We start from the raw sequence: 18,290 nt of genomic DNA, 5'->3' as shown, positions 1-18,290 counted from the left end.
AATTCAGCCATTCCATTGATTAGATGAGCTGGTGAGTTCCTCTGCACTGCATTTACAAGACCACTTAAGATTATTTTTGAGGTCCTTCATAGTTGTCTCAGCTCTTAATAACACATAGATTTTCCTCTCCAACTAATATGGTTCATTTACTGAGCTCTTTTCCTTTCAGTCTATGTATAAATATGCCATTATGTTCTCTAAACCTTATTTAAACTTCCTGAAGCAAAGTAACAACAAACTTCCCACCAGAGTTAGCAGCAGATTTCAATGGATCTGCTCATGAGTATGGACCCTGCGACTTGGCACAGACAAAAAAACACTGGTGTGTAGGCTACTGCACCATTTACCTCTTTCTTCAGTAAGAATAGAACATTATTCCTTCTTCCTTTTTCCTATCTCCTAGCAAGATTTTAATCCATGTGAAGTCTTACCTCTCACTCCATGGTTACCAAGTTTCCTGAAGAGTTTCTTGTAAGAGTCTTTATCAAAAGTCTTTTGAAAGCCTGAATTAATTTTATCCACCATTTCTCCCTTATTCACTATTTTGTTAACTCTGAATGAGTGTCAGCAGCATAGAGAGAGGAACAGTTTGGCCTTTGAGAAACCCAAGCCTTTAGTACTATCAAGTTCTGTACATTAAATTAATCTATAACTCTACCTTCAATGTTTTTCTTGACTATTTTTCTTGCTGTGGAGATATGTCCTGCATATCTATCTATTAAAAAATATTGTGTCTGGCACCTTATGAAAGATTCAGGCCATCTTGGCTATAACCCAGTTGGCCATGGTAGCAGGTCTTTATTTCAGATTTTTAACAATAAATTGTGTATCGTTAACGAGCAATTCAGCTACTTCATTATTTAGCCCCTCAGAGCTCCCAGACAGCTAAAACACAGGATTAATGATTAATTACTATGTAATATGTTCTGTTGTTGCAATACCTTTTTTTCATTTGGATTTTGGGTTCCCAGAGAACATCTCATGCTCACTTCATCTTGAAAGCAATACCTATTTAAGTCATTTCTGTGAACAAACATTTATAGTAAATTACACGTCAATGAACTTTTTGCTTGGCCACTTTTCGACAGGGTGGTGAGGAATGCATGCAATTGAATCACCATGTGAGAAGGAGTTGAGGGACCCAGATGGCAATAGGGCAATAGGCAAAACAAAATATAGTCAGAATTGTGCTTTCTTTAGAATATGGTTGTGGGGAGCATGAATTAGTGAGATTCAGCTCAAGCTATCCAACTGCCTTGTCAGCCTTTCTTAGGCAAGCCATTTAACCTCTTTAACTTAATATCTATGGCTATGGGTGATAATATTTGCCAACTTCCTGAACATGTTATGAGGAATAATTATGTTAATTTCAGAGCATAAAATCATTCCCCCCCCCCAGGAGACGTGAGTAGAGGGGAAAAAAAAAAAAAAAAAAATATTGCCTAGCACAAATTGGATTTACTTATAACCTGACATATATTTGAGTAAAATTGTTGTAATTTCCCTGAAACTAATGAAAAACTCATTTACACCACCTGGAGCCCTGGTTCTTTTAATTCAGTGAGGTTACTCTGAATTTATGTGGGTGTAAACCAGAACTGCATTTATTTCACTCCTAAGATATAACACTCTCCTTTCCTATTCCTGTGGTGGTTGGTAGCTAAAATAGGCTGTGGGATACTGCCATGAATGAAATTAAAAGAGGAGGGGAGGGGAGGAGAGGAGAGGAGAAGCTCTCCATATTCATGGAATAATTTTTTGTTATTTATTTCACCAGTAGCTAGAAATCTACTTGGATTTCTCTTTGGCATTGTCCTAGGCACAGCAACAAACTAACTAGATAGGAGGATGTTGAATCAATATTATGTTTAGGGGTTTTTTTGCACTCCTCTTCCTCCTGCACCTCTGCTAAACTGCTTACTGAATGATGAGGCAGGGATATGGAGCTCCTGGGCTCACCTGGCTAAGAAACAGTATGCTGTAGCCTAATTCCCTCTACCACTTTAATGTTTCTCTCTTTTCTTTGTGCCAAATAAAGCTGAATGCAGCACACCGATAAAAGGAGAGACAATGCCCTTCTCAAAGAGCTTCTAGCAGAAGCAGACAACTTCGAATGAAGAAAAGAGAGGAGAGGTAGTGTGCCTGAGCTTGTGGGCCAAACCAGAAATAGAAAGTGAACCAGCAGCACTTGAGATCCATATGCCCGTGTGCCATTACACTGTGTTTTGCAAAACACAGCAGCTAATGATACCTTTCTTTGTTGGGTGCTGGAATTTTTGAATACTGGTGCCTCAAGATTAATTGCAGCCTTTGGAAATGCTTTGTGTTATCTCTCTGTTACAAGTGACGATGATTTCTTTTTGCTTTAGAAGTTTGGATTGGTTTATTTGAAATTTTATGAGAGTAAAAGAGTTTTACAGAGGTAAAGAGGAAGAATTATCACTGTATGTTAAAGAAAGAGTTATCACCAGTAGTCATAATAGCAAAAGGAAGGATTATCACTAGCAAAAGCTCAGGAGGATTACTTGGGATTCAGCAATGTACAGTAAACAATCTTTATCTCTTGCTGAATGTCAGAGTGTATTTTACAATATATTTGGCTTTGGTGTTCCATGAAAAAAAAAAAAATCAGATGCTTTATAATGCTGTAATTTAAGCTTAATCATTCTGAATCTTAGAATTAAATTAATATTCAGTTGTCAGAAACTAGGCAAAGAAGCTGCCTATGAAAGGAACAAGAAAAATCATTGTAATTTCATTTCAATCTAGTTCCAATTTTACATCTTTTTATCACCACCCCCTCTACAAGTTATCAGTAGTTCCATAAGAGGCAGTAGAGATGTATAATCATGGGGATAATGTACATGACATCATGTAAAAAAATAAATAAATAAATAAAAATCTAGTTTCAAAAGCTTCACGTTTAAGTTAAACACTTCTTAAAAACTAGAATTAGTTCTAAAAGAGACAAAACATGGGAGAAAACTTTTAATACTCTGCTGGAGTTTACTTAGATACCATGAAGATAGGCAGCCTATAGCATACTGCAAAGATTTAAAAGGCCACATAAAGACACTGAGCTTGTCTGTAACATGATGGAATTGCCTGAACTTATATTAGTTTTGCCCCTGGAAATTTATATTCATATTTACAGTTATATAATCAGATTTATAAATCAAAAATATCCTGGACAAATTCTGTGCCAATTCGGTGTCTTCAAGAACTTATCAGTAGTACATTCCAAATCATCCTCTGTTGGAACTGGGGAATAAGAGTGATGTTTTGTCTTCTTTCACACCTTTTTCTTAACTTTGTCCAGTCACTATATGGAGACATAGTATGACTGCTTATAACACATCCCCCTTGGAGTTAAATAACACAAAAGAGTATTGTGTCCCTGATCAAGGTGTCTCCTATTGGACAGAATTCTTGGTTACTGGAGAAAAAAAAATGAATACCTCTATTCAAAGTACCTTTTTAGTTATACATTCATTCTGACCTCCAAGTTAAGAGAACACACATTATGAGTTTTTTTTTGAAGTCATTATTTTGCAATGAAGCTATGGTACTGAAAATTATGGCTGGAATTACCAAGATGGAAAACTGTGAAAGGTAAAATTTGGTATTCTGAGCTGTTCGGGATCATTAAGTACAGTAATTAACATTGTTTGCAAAAATGATTTAGTGTTCATGCAAATAACTATTTACAAACGATGTTACTATGTTTAGGGAAATTAGCATCTCTTGATTGAAGTACAGATGAACCATATACAAAGTCACCTCTCCAACATATCTAGTAGTCTCAGAGTTTACATGGAGGATCATCTCAAGAATATAGTAGTAGAGATAAGGTAGTTTTAATGCTTGTTGAAATTTCAGACTCAGCTGAGTTGGTATAATAAATCAATAGTGACTACAAAAAAAAAAAAAAAAAAGTAGTTTATGAAAATAACAGTAGTAAAAAAGCCTAGTTATTGTCCTCTCAAAAGCAGAAAGATCCAATTTTCCTCTCACACATTATATCTACAGCAAGAAATCTGACAACTTTACATGAGAGGTGATTATGTCACGCTAGTGGAAGGGAGTTTATACTAACAGAATTGCTTTCCTATAGTTGTTCCAGTGAATCCATGTGAAAATGTTTTTCCTTAAAGACAGTTATATCAACCTAGGTTTTCAGTCTTAACCGAAAGGTCCTATGTAAATTTTTCAGTAACAATACATCAGCTTATTCTGCCTTTATGTACAGGTGGTCTAACAGTATTTCCCTGGGCTGTGGAAAGCTTACATAGAAGCAACAATTCACATGACAAACCCATCTTCTTCTGGTAGGTGAGCAAATGAGCAAAACTCTTCCATTTTTTTTTTCCATTATTTATCTCCGGATTTTGAAGAAAATCATTGGAAAAAGTTCATTTCCAGATGTGGCTCAGTGTGTGGCTAGAGCACACAGCAATGGAAAGCCAGCTCTAAGTGAGGCACAACAGGAAGCATGCAGGCAATGAGATCACTCACATCCTAAAGGCAGTACCCAGGACAGACCACATTAGCAGTTCATTTCTCCTTTCTGCTGGGAACTTTACTGAAACCAACCTCTGAAAACATTTTGGCTTTGACAGCATATAATTTGCTAATACAGTTTCATTTCATTGAAATTGTACCAATTGTTCTTTAGTGGCAGCTTGGCTGAGAGGACTCTGTCTTCCAGCAATATCTAAGCCCCTGCTCAGGTAACAACTGTAATCTATTTCTAGCTTGCAATTCCTTAAAAATTTGTCTTATCATGTAGCCTCTTTTCTTTGGCCTCAAGGTCAACTAGGACTGTATGTCATGACTAAACCATATGACAGACCTGAATTTACTTATCCCAAAATTTTCAAGGTAATTGGATCAACCAACGCTGGTGTCAAGTGGGCTCTTTGGCAGCCTTAGCCTGCACAGCAATGTTAAATCTGCTAAGTAGTGTGAAGATATAATCATGATAATAATAGTAGAGTTTAATCCCTATTGAACTAAGGTGTTCTGTTACACTTTTGACCCCTGTATACTTACCTACTTCTTCCTGGCTCCTGAAATATTGTGAAAGGGGTTAGTTGTTGCTGCAGTGTCCTTGATGTGCACTTCTGGAGGCTGAGCCAGCAGGTGCTGCAGTGCTTGACAATCTTTAAATGCTTCAATGCTCTTGAATAGTTGATATATTTTGTAGCCTTCCTTCTATAAAGAGCAGTTTCAAAAATGGGAAACTATACCCAAAAGCAGTTATCAGACATGTGATGGCCACTGAGCCATGTCATGTTGGCAGCATCTGTTTGCCAAATGACAAACGCAACCTGGGTCAGGTAAACTGGAAAGCTGCAGTTGTCTTTGCTGTGGAAAGCAGCAACATTATTTGAGGGCAGAACTTTGTCTTGTCAAGGATGACAAAGGTATTTTTACCTGTTCTATGTCAACATGTCTGAGATCCTTTTACTGCTTGGCCTACACCTTTCTCATGGAGTTTTGCTAGAATAAGAAATTCTCTTTCCTATCTTTGATCTCTGCAGTCATATATTAAACAAAGTGACCCATGCTTTCTGATTTTCAGCTGTACTAATGAAGCATTTCTAATGATCATCATTGTTCTCACACATCTAAGGATCTTTAAATGCACTGTCACAGAATATTTCCTCATTCCCTAGGGTTTTATAGATAAATGTCTCTGGTGTTTATAGATACCTTTATCTTCCGCTGTAGTATATAAGATTAACAGAGTCGTGGTGTAGAGGAATGATCTGTAGCTGTAAATGAAAGGCTGTTTTGGAGCAATATGAAGTGTTCCTATTTCATTTCTGACATGTCTTCTGTCCATAACATTCTGCATTATATCTTTATCAATAAATAGATTCAGCATTGATTGCTCATGGCAAAAGAGAGAATTAGAGGTCAATACCAATAACAGGTGACTGTAAATTAGGCTGTGATTTCCACTGTTTACCAAGCACTCAGTATGTTCTGCCTCTTTGTCATGTGCTTTTAAAGTGGGAAAAAGTGACTTGTACCATTCCTTTGAACTTTCTTGCATGTGAATTCTGTGGGAACAGAGATTCATTCTGCTAGACTCTGTATGCACATACACTTTGTTTAGTCATGCAAGTGTTTCTGTAATCTGTGGTGGAAAGCAATACACCAGTGCAAACTAGAATATGGAATACAAATACGTACATATAAAATACAAAAATGCAGAAGTTATATTATGCAATACAGTTTATTTCATGGCTGACATGGTGATTAATAGATACTACTATGATGATTCTAGCATTAGAAAACCACGGTGTTAGTTTACTGTCTTTGAAATTAATTTCAACAGTTGTCACTGATAATTACATTAATTCCAGCAGATGACATAAAGCATAAAGAAATTAATTTTACTTCATTGGACTGGTATAAGAGCATGGACCTGGTCACATTATTTCAACTCAGTTAATGAGCACTAGCTTTTTAAGTCTGTAGCACATATTTTAGAGACATTTTCATACTACATGCTATACCTTCACTTTATATGTTTGCACTTTTATTTTTAGAAAAATTATTCAGAATATCTACAGCTTTCAATAATAATAAATATAATAAAAATAATATTATAATAAATTATAATAATTAATATTTTTAACTTAGCAATTTGAAATATTCAACATTCATTAAAGAAGATGTTAAAAAGTTATTGCTGTAAATAAAATGCTAGTTGGATTTGCAGGAAGTAATGCTTGCCACTTGATAATATAGAGCCTCTGAAACTAAGGATTTTATTGTTATTTTTAACTACGAAATGACAGTTCTGAAAATGTACAATAAGAGATCTGCTTGTATTATATTATCTCTATCATATATATATTTTATACATTATCATTCAATATAATTGAAATGACAAAATGACAGTTCTGAAATGACAACTTGAAAAATACCTGGTTTTGGTGTTTGAACGTTTTAGCTTGAAAAAAAGTTATGTGATTTCTAGTGTAAAGTTTTGGGGGATTTTTTTTTTTCTTATAGACTCAGAATATAAAAGATTTTTTTTTTCATGCCCTATTTGATAAAGTAACATTTTACTAGTTGTTTATGTAGAAATCTCTCTATGTAGAAATTTTATAATCACATATCATACAGGTTCCCAATCGGTGCTTCTGTAATGAGTTATGCTAACATTAAAGGTAAGACACAGCTCACAGTAGAAGTCAGTAAGCTTTTCTGGAAGACTACAGTGCAACCAAAAAACAACTTTATGTATCTGAGGGCATCACACTGAGACTGCAGAGTGGTAGTACTTCCAATCTGCAGTAACTTGCTTAGGAGACAAAAGGGAATGAGGGGAGAAGGGATCTAGAGGAATGTGGGGCAGGAATAGAGAATAGACAGCTGTATGGCATGGGAAAGGAGGAATAAACTACAGCACGTAAACCTGTCTTGGAGCAGACTGGGGGTTGTAGCTCACAAAAGAGTGAAAGAGTTTATGGTAAAGGTCATCTCTGCTGTATTGAGATATCTATATTTAACAAAAATTGAGCAGGGATCATTTATACTTATGAATTAATTGCTGGACATGAAGAACTGTAATTCTGCTATAACATAAACAGATAATGACCTTACTTCATCTTCCAAAACTCTCGCTATGTTAGCTGGTATCATTATGCTATACTGCTACTAGGCAATCAACCATATAACATCTTAAAAAAGCATACGATCAAATAGATATTTTCATGCTAGTTCACCTTTATTTTAAGAAGAATGTTTTTCTCTGCCAATAATCCTTTTAGTCACAGCTGTTTAGCCTAGTGAAATGAAACAGTTACCAATATGCTGAAAGTCTGTCTACAATTAAATGTAATCAGTTTTTAATTAACTGGAATATTCAGTATCTCACAAATACTCTTTATGAAGTTTTATTCAAATGAGGACATGGAATACTTTTCTTTTTAAAGTTTAGTGCTCATAGAAAAGGCAACAGAAGAGATGATACAGATAAAATGAACTTTAGTAGAGAAAGGCCGATTCATGTATAGAATATGCTTAGATGTTAGTCCAGTTATGTAATGTGAAATGGACCCTGAGCTAGACTTTATCTGTGTATTACTCTGATACACACAGTTGCACAACTATTAATAGTTATCGTTGCATCATCATATTGTTATTAACTGTTATGGCTAATGCTGTAATTGAGTTACTGTGTATTACTGTGTATTACTGTGTATTACAGCAGCATTACTGTTTCAGCCTCTTGAAGCAGTAAACTCACAGAGCTCCAAAATGTGGCATCTCCTGGGTGGACTGAGTGTCCTCTCCCAGAACGTACTATAGATGCTGTGCTTCAGCAATGCACTAAAGGAGCCTCCGGGGCATCGTAAACCAGACAAATAAAGACTTTCAAAGCTTCATGAAGCAGAGAACTTCTCTATTACAATTTTACCTTCCTGGATCAATGGACAAACAAATAGAAGATCATTTTAAACCAGCGTAGAAATCCTGCTATTGTCTCTTTTGAAAACAGCAAAGTTGAATGTTTTCCATTCAAAAAGATTTGATCATTTCTTTATAATAATAGCCAAGTATTTTATTCTAGTATACTGAAAAATCTCAATTATATAAAGAACAAACCTTTCACTTCAAAAAAACTGCACTATGAAGTAGTGCTGTAGTATGGTGTAAATGCTAGTTATATCCAACAATTATTCTGTAAAATATTAAATATTAAATGAAAAATAAAATCACAATTACATTATGTTATCAAAAAGAGATATATGATATGTATATTGGGAAAAATGAAAGAAAAAATTAACATCTTGTTTTGGATTCTATTTTTGGGGGGGGGCCATACATTTTAATTGCAATTGACAGCATCCTATTAAATATTTTGATTACAACCATTTGTTTGTTTTTATTGTCAGATTTATGTATCTCTCCTGCTGCAAACACGTTCATTTTTGAACTTGCCTGGAGTTCATTTCCATATATTCCTATATTTTTTGCTCTAATGGTTATTAATTCTATTCTGCCAGCAAGCAGCCATTTAATATGCCAACTACCCACTGTTCCTACTGATGTGAATTCCAAATGTATTGTACAATCAAATGGAGTAGCAAAGTCTCAGTCTAATTTTTGATACAGATAAGATGAGAAAGATGTATTTGAAAGGTTGGAAATGTATCTGAGTGAGGCATCTAAACCAATTTACTTCTTTCTGGCTCAGGCCAGGCTTCCTTGATTGCACAACTCTGGAGTAAAGGGGCACTCCTATCAGTCAGGTTTCTGGCTTTGAGCAAAAGAAAAGCACAGTTTTGGAAGTCAGTTACAGGGTCCTTTCAATGTCTTGTTCATGATCTATATGAGCGCTGGATCTCAGCCCTCTGGTTACAGAGTGGTTATTTTGTCAGGCAAAAGCAACCCTGTTCGTCCTCAAGGGTATGGGTGGAATGGGAAAAAAAATCATCCATTTTGCTATTTTTCCTAAGGCTTGAGGCGTGCTTGTGCAGAGCATCAGTAGTGCTGTGTAGGCATATGCTGGGGTGGCAAAGTACAGCTTATAGTAGTTTGGGCATATCATCTTGGAGTCATCTTGGCAAACTAGAGGAGTGGTCAAGGATGTCCAACCATCTATGCCCCCCCAACTACATGCTGACATTCCCTGAGAGAAGCTGAACCCAGTAATGTGAGTGTTGTACTGGTGAGGGGGAAGCTCTTTCTGTTCTTCCCACAGACCACTGGCAACATGGGCTTTTCTGTTAGCAGTGTGAGACTATGTGATTGTCACCAAACAGGGCTGTGAGCATCCGGTTGCAAGAGCTGAGAATGGGCGGTGCTGGAATGGGAAAAAAGAAAAGGAGTTTCCTTCCTTAGGAAGAAAAGAAAATAGTTGGCTTGGTTTATAAAGCCATAGCTTCTAAGCTCTAATTAAATCTTCAAATGGAGGGGAAGGGGAGGATGTGGGGAATGTGACTGTAGGACTTTCCTCTGCATAAACTGTGCAGTCCAGGGGTCCCATTCATCTGCAGGCAGACAATCAGCCTTCAGCTGTTACAAAACCAGCCCAGCCTGGCACCAGCCCACACAACCCCCAGCTGCTCATTAAAGCCAGGCACAAGTGCTGAAAGAATGTGTGAGCCAGATGAAAGGTGCATTGGCAGAGCTGCTGGAAGTAGCTGTCATCCGTGGCTGTCCAGGGTAGGGGTTTCATAAGTAGCAAACTATTTCTCATTTTTCTGATGCTCTCTACAGCCTCATTCCTGACAATCCACAAGGAGTGGATTTTCTTCCAAAGATGGGGATAGGTGGGGATACTGCAAAACTTGGGAATGTTTTCAAGATTCATAAATCTGCTTCATAGCATAGACATTACCATTAAGTCATGTCAGCTCAGAGTATGGAAAGGATCTGAATGCACATCTGTGTGGTTATATCCCAAGTTATTAACAAGAGAGACTCTACAGAGTCTTCTGTAGTTGGGTTTTGACAGGTTGACCATGAGCCAGCACTGTGCCCTTGTGGCCAAGAGGGCTAATGGGATCCTGGCGTGCATTAAAAGGAGTGTGGCCAGCAGGTCAAGGGAGGTGATCCTCCCCCTCTACTCTGCCCTGGTAAGGCCTCACCTGGAGTACTGTGTCCAGTTCTGGGCTCCCCCGTACAAGAAAGACAGGGATCTCCTGGAAAGAGTCCAGCGGAGGCCTACAAAGATGATACGGGGCCTGGAGCATCTTCCTTATGAGGAAAGGCTGAGAGACCTAGGTCTGTTCAGCCTGGAGAAGAGAAGACTGAGAGTGGATCTCCTCAGTGTATATAAATATCTGAGGGGTAGGGGACAGAAGGATGTAGCCAACCTCTTCTCAGTGATTTGTGGGGATAGGACAAGGAGCAATGGCTGCAAGTTAGAGCACAGGAAGTTCCGCACTGACATGCGAAAGAACTTCTTCACAGTGAGGGTGACGGAGCATTGGAACAGGCTGCCTAGAGAGGTTGTGGAGTCTCCTTCTCTGGAGGTATTCAAGGCCTGTCTGGACGCCTACCTGGGCAGCCTGCTCTGAGGAACCTGCTTTGGCAGGGGGGTTGGACCCGATGATCTTTTGAGGTCCCTTCCAACCCCTAGAGTTCTGTGATTCTGGCTTTTATTTTTAGTTATTTTGTTGTTGTTGTTGATTGTACCACTGTCTTTATATTTGATTGAGCTACATGGTTAGCTGTTTATGAAAAATATGTATATAAAAATAAAAAATATATAAAATTAAAGATGAGTATCTAAAAGTTATCCCAGGCATTTTTGTTTTAGAAAAAAAAAAAATCAGTAAGGATTTCAAACATAGAAGAAATCCCTCAAGTTCACTGTGATTTTTTATTTTTTATCCTGGACATATCAAAAGAAAGATAGATTTTTAATGTTTATTTATTTGTTAGTTAGATAAAGATGTGCTAGAATGTAGGCAAGAATCCAGTTTTCTCATCACTGCCCAGGACTTCTGTTCCTATTGTCTACAGCAATAGTAACTAGCATGAAGTTACAATCAGAAAACAGCCTGGCTGAAGCAAAGATGCATATATGCTACAGATTGACTATGGAGACAAAATGATGTTCAAAAAACACCTGGGCCAATTAAGGCATAGGGTGTACTGGCAACCATGGTTTAATGGAAAGATAAAGGAGAAAAGGCATGGGAAATGATAGTCACTGCCATAGCATGGGAGGCATGTAGAAAGGAATTTAGATTTGCAGGGGTGTTAGGTTAATGCAGAGAAATCCCAAATGCACACTGGATATGCATTTCAATTTTGCTTATATTAACCTTTTCACTTCCTATTTAGGCCTGAAGCTACAAGCAATTGAAGGTCACCTCCAATCAGATTGCCTCTAAAATGCACCTCAGTAAGATGTTTTCCTCACTGCTTTTGATAGCTGTCTGAAATTCAGAAGTAGGTAGTTTGAAAGTGTTTGGCGTGTGTGAGCCTGACTCTCTTTTGGGTGAAGCTGTTCACTTGTATGCAATGAAAAGTTCAGGTGTGAGTGTGAGCTCAAGCCTGGAGCTATCTAGCAGTGTAGACATAGTCTGAGTTTCTTTTTGCACAGAAGGGCTGTGCCCTCCCCTGTGTTGCTAATCTTGCTCTCCCCATGGTCACTGAAAGTATTTATACCTTGATAAAGTTCTGTATTTTCAAATGAATGCATAATTCTTTTACCAAAATGTCATGGCTCTCATAACACAGGCTTTTCTCCATTAACACATTTTTGAGAAACTTTGATATTAAAAGAAGTGCCTTGAAAAATCTTTCTTTATCCCCAGAAATATTTCAGTAAATAATAATATCCTAAGTACTATTCTTGCCTTTTTTTATATTTTTTTTTTATTATTTTTCCTAAAGAAGCAAGTGAAAGCAGCCCTAGAAGACCTTTCTTTTGCTATTGTCTTGCTCAGATTGTGTGTTTAGTGGAAGAGAGTGCCTATGGGGAAAGGGAGAAAAGACCACACTCAGTAACATGCAGTGTTTTAAGACAGAATCTAAATGAGTGCTGCAGCCTTTGATTGGGTAACAAAGGAACAACTGATGTAGTGATAATATACTTTAAAAAATAGCCAGAGTCCAGACACAATAATGCCCCCATTGCTATAGGGACTTTTCTCTAGTTATTTAGTTGTGTAAATCACACACATATATATAACATATAAAAATTCCATGTCAAATCTCCAGGCCATTCCATTTTTACAAACATTAGCAACACAAACATCAAGGACAGGATGTAAAGGACAAGATGTTTCTGAACACAGAAAAAAAAATAAAAAATAAATAATAATAATAATAATAATAATAATAATAAAAAAAAAAAAAAAAAAAAAAAAAACAGAAAAAATGTCCTTGTACAAGCTTAAACTACCCACAAGATGCACCTTCTATCCGCAGGCACACAAACATACCAGAAGACCCTGCCTGTCCTGAGTAGCTCAGAATAAATCTAGAACCATAGAAATGTTCAGCTTTAAGAGGTTCTCTTGTTCGATCACCTTCAGGGAAGCACCATCAAAAATATATGCAAAACCCCTGAGAGTGTTATATTAGTTTTCCTTGAAACCTTCAGTGAAGGACATCCTCAATTCTCCGTAAGCAAATTGTTCCAGTATTCCATACACATTGGGAGAGTCATTCTATAATATTCATCTTAAATTGTCACATTTTACATAAAACTTCTTATTCCATCCCAAGAGCTGTGGAAAATAGCTAATCACTATCTTTTATTGTACAAATTGTATTTATTGGAAAACTGTTAATTGCATTTGTCAATCTTGCCTTTTCCCAATTAAGCCCAGCTCATTCAGATTAAACTTCCTGTTCTTGTTGGACTACCTGTCTGGTGTAGATAAAGCCCTGCAAAGTAGTATTGAACAATGGAGAATTAAAATAAATAAATAAGAAAAAGACTTGTTCTGGCAACTCCATTGTACATGCCACTGACTAATAGCTGGTTTGTCTTTCCATTGATCAAGTACTTCTACACAGATCAGGCCAATTCCTCCCCTCTGTTGGGTGTTAGCACCACTGGGGCACAGTTGCTGCTCATTTGCAGAATTTAAGAACCTGCCCCACCAATCCCACTCAATTGTTTTAGATTTCTATTCTGCAGAAGAAAAAGTATTACTTATCTTGCAGTAATTAATCTCTGCATCCTGTAAGATTACCCCTGCATCTTCCAACCAAGTGCTTTCATTATTAATATGCCTTGATTTTCTTTATCCCTTCCCCTCCCCCCCCTCCCCCCTTTTTTGGTGCAGAGTACAGAGACTTCAGATTCAGTGGTGCTGGAAGTGGGGAGGCTATGTAAACTAAATCAATAATGCTTAAAATTTAATTAACCAGTTGAATCTGAAGAATTGACTCCAAAGAGTACATGTGATCCATCATGATACAGCCAGTGCTGTTTCAACTACAGTAAAATAAAAATGCCAGTCTTTTCATTGTAAGCCTTTGGCAACATGATATTCTTCTGTGGAGAGACAAGAGAAAAGAACAAACTCTGCAGTTCTCTTTGATGTGTTCACCACACTTTGACCTTCAGAGCTAAATAGCTCTTCAAGCCCTACAAAGTATACATGAGTTTCTGATCCTCGAATGTTTGATTTTCCCAAGGTGTTTGGCTGTCCTTGCTGAGAATTATCCCTGGAAAGGAGAGCAGAAAGGAATTATTTGGAAGATAATTGTTTTAGGTCACTGCGAAAGGGAAATTTTCCACCTTATAGCAACCCTTTACACCCTGCGCAGAGGTGGTTTCTTGAGAGCTTACAAATACTGCTAACACATCGGGAGGGTGCTTGGAGGAAGGAGGGCACTGGGACTCCCTTGGCACTTCACATAACATTCACACTACCTCAGTGGGCAGGAGTCAGAAGGACTCCTAACAGCAGGAGTCTCAGAACCCCACACATACATCAAGCCAGAAATTGCAAAAAGGCAGCCATGGCTTTTTAAAGTAATCAATCCTTTGATTAAAAAAATATTTCTGATATCCCCACAGATTATAATTTTACCTTTCTGTCTTTTTTATTCCTGAAACTGAATGTCTTGCATGGCAGGAAAGGAAAGGAAAGGAAAGGAAAGGAAAGGAAAGGAAAGGAAAGGAAAGGAAAGGAAAGGAAAGGAAAGGAAAGGAAAGGAAAGGAAAGGAAAGGAAAGGAAAGGAAAGGAAAGGAAAGGAAAGGAAAGGAAAGGAAAGGAAAGGATGTATTTTTAGATAACGAATGGATTGAACTTTTATACAACTGTAGCAATATATTAAAATGGAAATGTAACATATTCTGTATCAAGAATAATATTATATGAATATATGGGAAATTTCCTAGAAAGTTACCTGAAAAGAGCTCAGAACACAGCTTTGTCACAGCTCTTTCAATGTTCTATTTTTATGTGTTCCAGAACTATTATTCTTCTTAGTAGATTTTGCATTTCTACACATTGTGCTTACTCTGTCTCACCCTGCCTTAACACTACTGCATTGAGTGCTTGCAAGATGAGACAGCTGACTGTGCCATAGTCAGCTGGTGATGTTAACAAGCTCTTTGATGCACTAAAAATCTGGGGAGAAATGGGTCATGTTGTAAACATTAGTGTTAATTCTCACCAGAGGCTATGGGAATATTTAGGTCACATCACAAGGTGTTTATACAAAATATCCTGCAGCAGTAATAACACCTGCTCTTGGGCACAATGCCTGCTTCTTGCAAGGAATGATGACAAACTTCCCTCCTACCACCTCTTAGAAACTCAGTGATACAGAAAAAATAAATGCCATCCTGAAATATCTACAAAAGGCACCAAATATGCATTTTTTTAAAACTCCTAAAAAAAAAAAAAAAAAAAAAAAAAGAAAAGAAAAAGAAAGAAAAAAGAAAAAAATCAAACTTCTTAAAGAAGTTCACAGAAATATAGCCACAGTTGCAGAGCTGGCACTTTAAATTCTGGATAGGAGCCTTACCAAGATGCATTACTAAGCAATAACTGACTAGTTTCAAAGTCAGTATTTTCAGTTTACAGATGCATAAGTCTCATAAACAGAGTTGTACTCCAAAAGCTTCTCTACTTTGTATCTTTTTTTTTTTTTTTTTTTCAGATGTTACTCATTTTTAGTTGAGTTGATCAGGAATTCTTTTATCTTATTTTCAAGATTTAAACATTTTTCCATCCCACAGAACATAAAATCCTCCACTGCTTCAAAATTGTTCATAAAATCCCATTTAAAAATATATTTAGTTTACAATGTTTTTGTAACATTTTTTCCTATTGTTAAAGTATTTTTCTATTTATATTTAAAACCAAGATAAAATGTATACATGGCAAAGAGTAATGACTTTAAACTAAAAGACGCGAGATTTAAATGTTTGGAAGAGATTCTTCACTCTGTGAGTGGTGAGGCCCTGGCCCAGGCTGCCCAGAAGATCTGTGGCTGCCCCATCCCTGGCAGTACCCAAGACCAGGCTGGATGGGGCTTTGGGCAGCCTGGGCTGCTGGGAGGTGTCCCTGACCATGGCAGGGAGTGGCACTGGGTGGGCTTTGAGTTCCCTGCAACCCAAACTGTTCTGAGATTCTCTGATTCTAGGCATAGCTGTAGAAGAGGTTGCGGAAGCCTTGCACAATTTGTCTGATTTAAGATTTCTCACCTGGTGATATTCAAGGCAGTTGCTTGACCATGCAAACACTTTGTCAGTTCTATAACTCCATATGAACCTAAACTTTGGGTAATGTCCCAACCACAAAGCTCAGCCTTTCAATACCATCCTCCAGAAGTGTCCTCAGCATAATTGCTGCTATCCCATGCAACAGAACTCATCAGAGCATCCCCTACCATCTACACCCCATAGAAGAGAGAAATGGCCCTATCTAGGAGTAAAACATATGGAGCACAAGGGTAGGAAGTTAAAGGTGACAGGAGAAGTCTCATCTCCACACCTGTAGGACTCCTGGTAGCTATCAACATATGGATGTTACATGTGTATTTATTTCAAGAAGGCAGCAGCACCAGAGAGCTAGTACTTGTTTGGGGCATAAAGTTAACTACTGTTTCTAATACTTGCTGTCTTTGGAATATCTAACACAGAGAAGAAATTTCCAATGGTTTTTCCTACCTTGCATTTGTACATTTGAAAAATTATCACTGTCTTCTGGGTTTTACAGTCTGTTTCAAAAATCTGCATGCTCAGCTCAGGTTATTTGTCTGTATGTACAAGTAATTTGGACAAGCAATTTGTTTCTTCTATTTCTTAAAATAGCCACCGATCTTTGAAAAGCATTCTGGACCATTCTTTCACCTGAGGCTTTCTCAGCCTTACTTCATGGTCTCTTTCCTCTCCTCAGTCACTTCTTTCACCTCCTCACTGTACCCAGCTGACACATTATTTCATAAACCATGGGCTGCTGTCTATTACCAAAAAAAACTTAGCTTCAGGTCTCCTCAGCTGCCACAGTCAGTGACTACAACACAGTGCTGTGTCCCTCTCCCTATGTTTCTTCCCACTTCACTTTCTGGAAAATGTCCCTCCAGCATCTGCTGCTGGCTGAGGAGCAAAACCTACAGCAGTGGACTCTTTATAGAGAGTACAGCACTTACTGCTCTTAAGGAACACAAAGCCATAAGCATACCCATTAGATGTAGTCAAAGGTAAGTGAAGACTGCTGGATACCAGTTCAGTTTTTTTCCTTATCCTAACTCATACAGAACAATTCCAGCTAAAAGGCCCTCAATTCTGCCATGTGCATGGCCAGTAGAGAGTAAATATATATTTTTTTCTGTTCTATAAATAGTATGTAGGGCTACATGCTTGAATCATATGTCAAGGATATTCCCTAAATGTTGGTTTAAATCACGGTGAGGTGTCATTATGCTATATCCAGGAACTGTTCCCTCCAGCAGGTCTCATGCGAAGCTGGGGACGTACCAAATGCTAACTTGGCTCCCGTGCAGTGATTTGGCCCCACTGTGGTGAAGATTAGTATAGAAGGCAAGGCTCACAGAATGGAGATAGAAATTCTGTTCTCCTAAAGAGGGAGCTGTCATTGCTGAAGAAGAGATCCCAAAAGAGGGGATTACATACACTCTGTATGAAACATGAGAGATGTGCGAAAATTTGAAAATACAAAATCACAGAATCATAGAATAATTTATTTTGAAGTTATATAAGGAGGATATAAGGAGAACCGGTTTCTGAACAGGGTTAGCTTCAAAGTTTGAAGGTTGTCCAGCAGAGTCTAGAGCATCTCCAAGGTCAGAGTCTCCCCTATGAAGCTCTTGCTCTAACAGGGTCTTTCTATTTTGTTTCACCTACCTCTTGTTAAAAACTTTTATCCTAATATCTAAAATGAACTTCTCTTGTCATAATGTTCCTCCTTTCCTTTTACCACCCATCACTAAGAATGGTTTAGCTTTGTCTTCCTTACATCCTCCTATTAATGACTTGAAGAAAGCAATAAGATCTCTCCTTAACCTCGTCTATCATGTGCTCCATGTCATAGCTTGTTTATCTGTATGACCTGCACACCTACCAGGTCTTGTGCCACAGTATCTTCGTTAGTCAATGTAGCATAATTTTAGACCTCACAAGTATAGACAGTAAAGCTTATAGTCTTGGAAATGACATGAGACACTCTTTGTTTTCACATGGATAAACAGGAAGTAGGAGGTACATATTAAAGAGTTCTTTGTTAAGTATACTTAGAAATTGCTTTTTGGTGCTGAAAGGTCAAAAATGAGTCTCCAGGATTGCACTGAGGCATTGTCTTAGAGAATTACAATTTAT

Source organism: Aythya marila (assembly GCF_965140915.1).
Source record: "Aythya marila genome assembly, chromosome: 1".
NCBI classification, from domain to species: Eukaryota; Metazoa; Chordata; class Aves; order Anseriformes; family Anatidae; genus Aythya; species Aythya marila.
Note: the sequence above shows the minus strand (reverse complement) of the source record.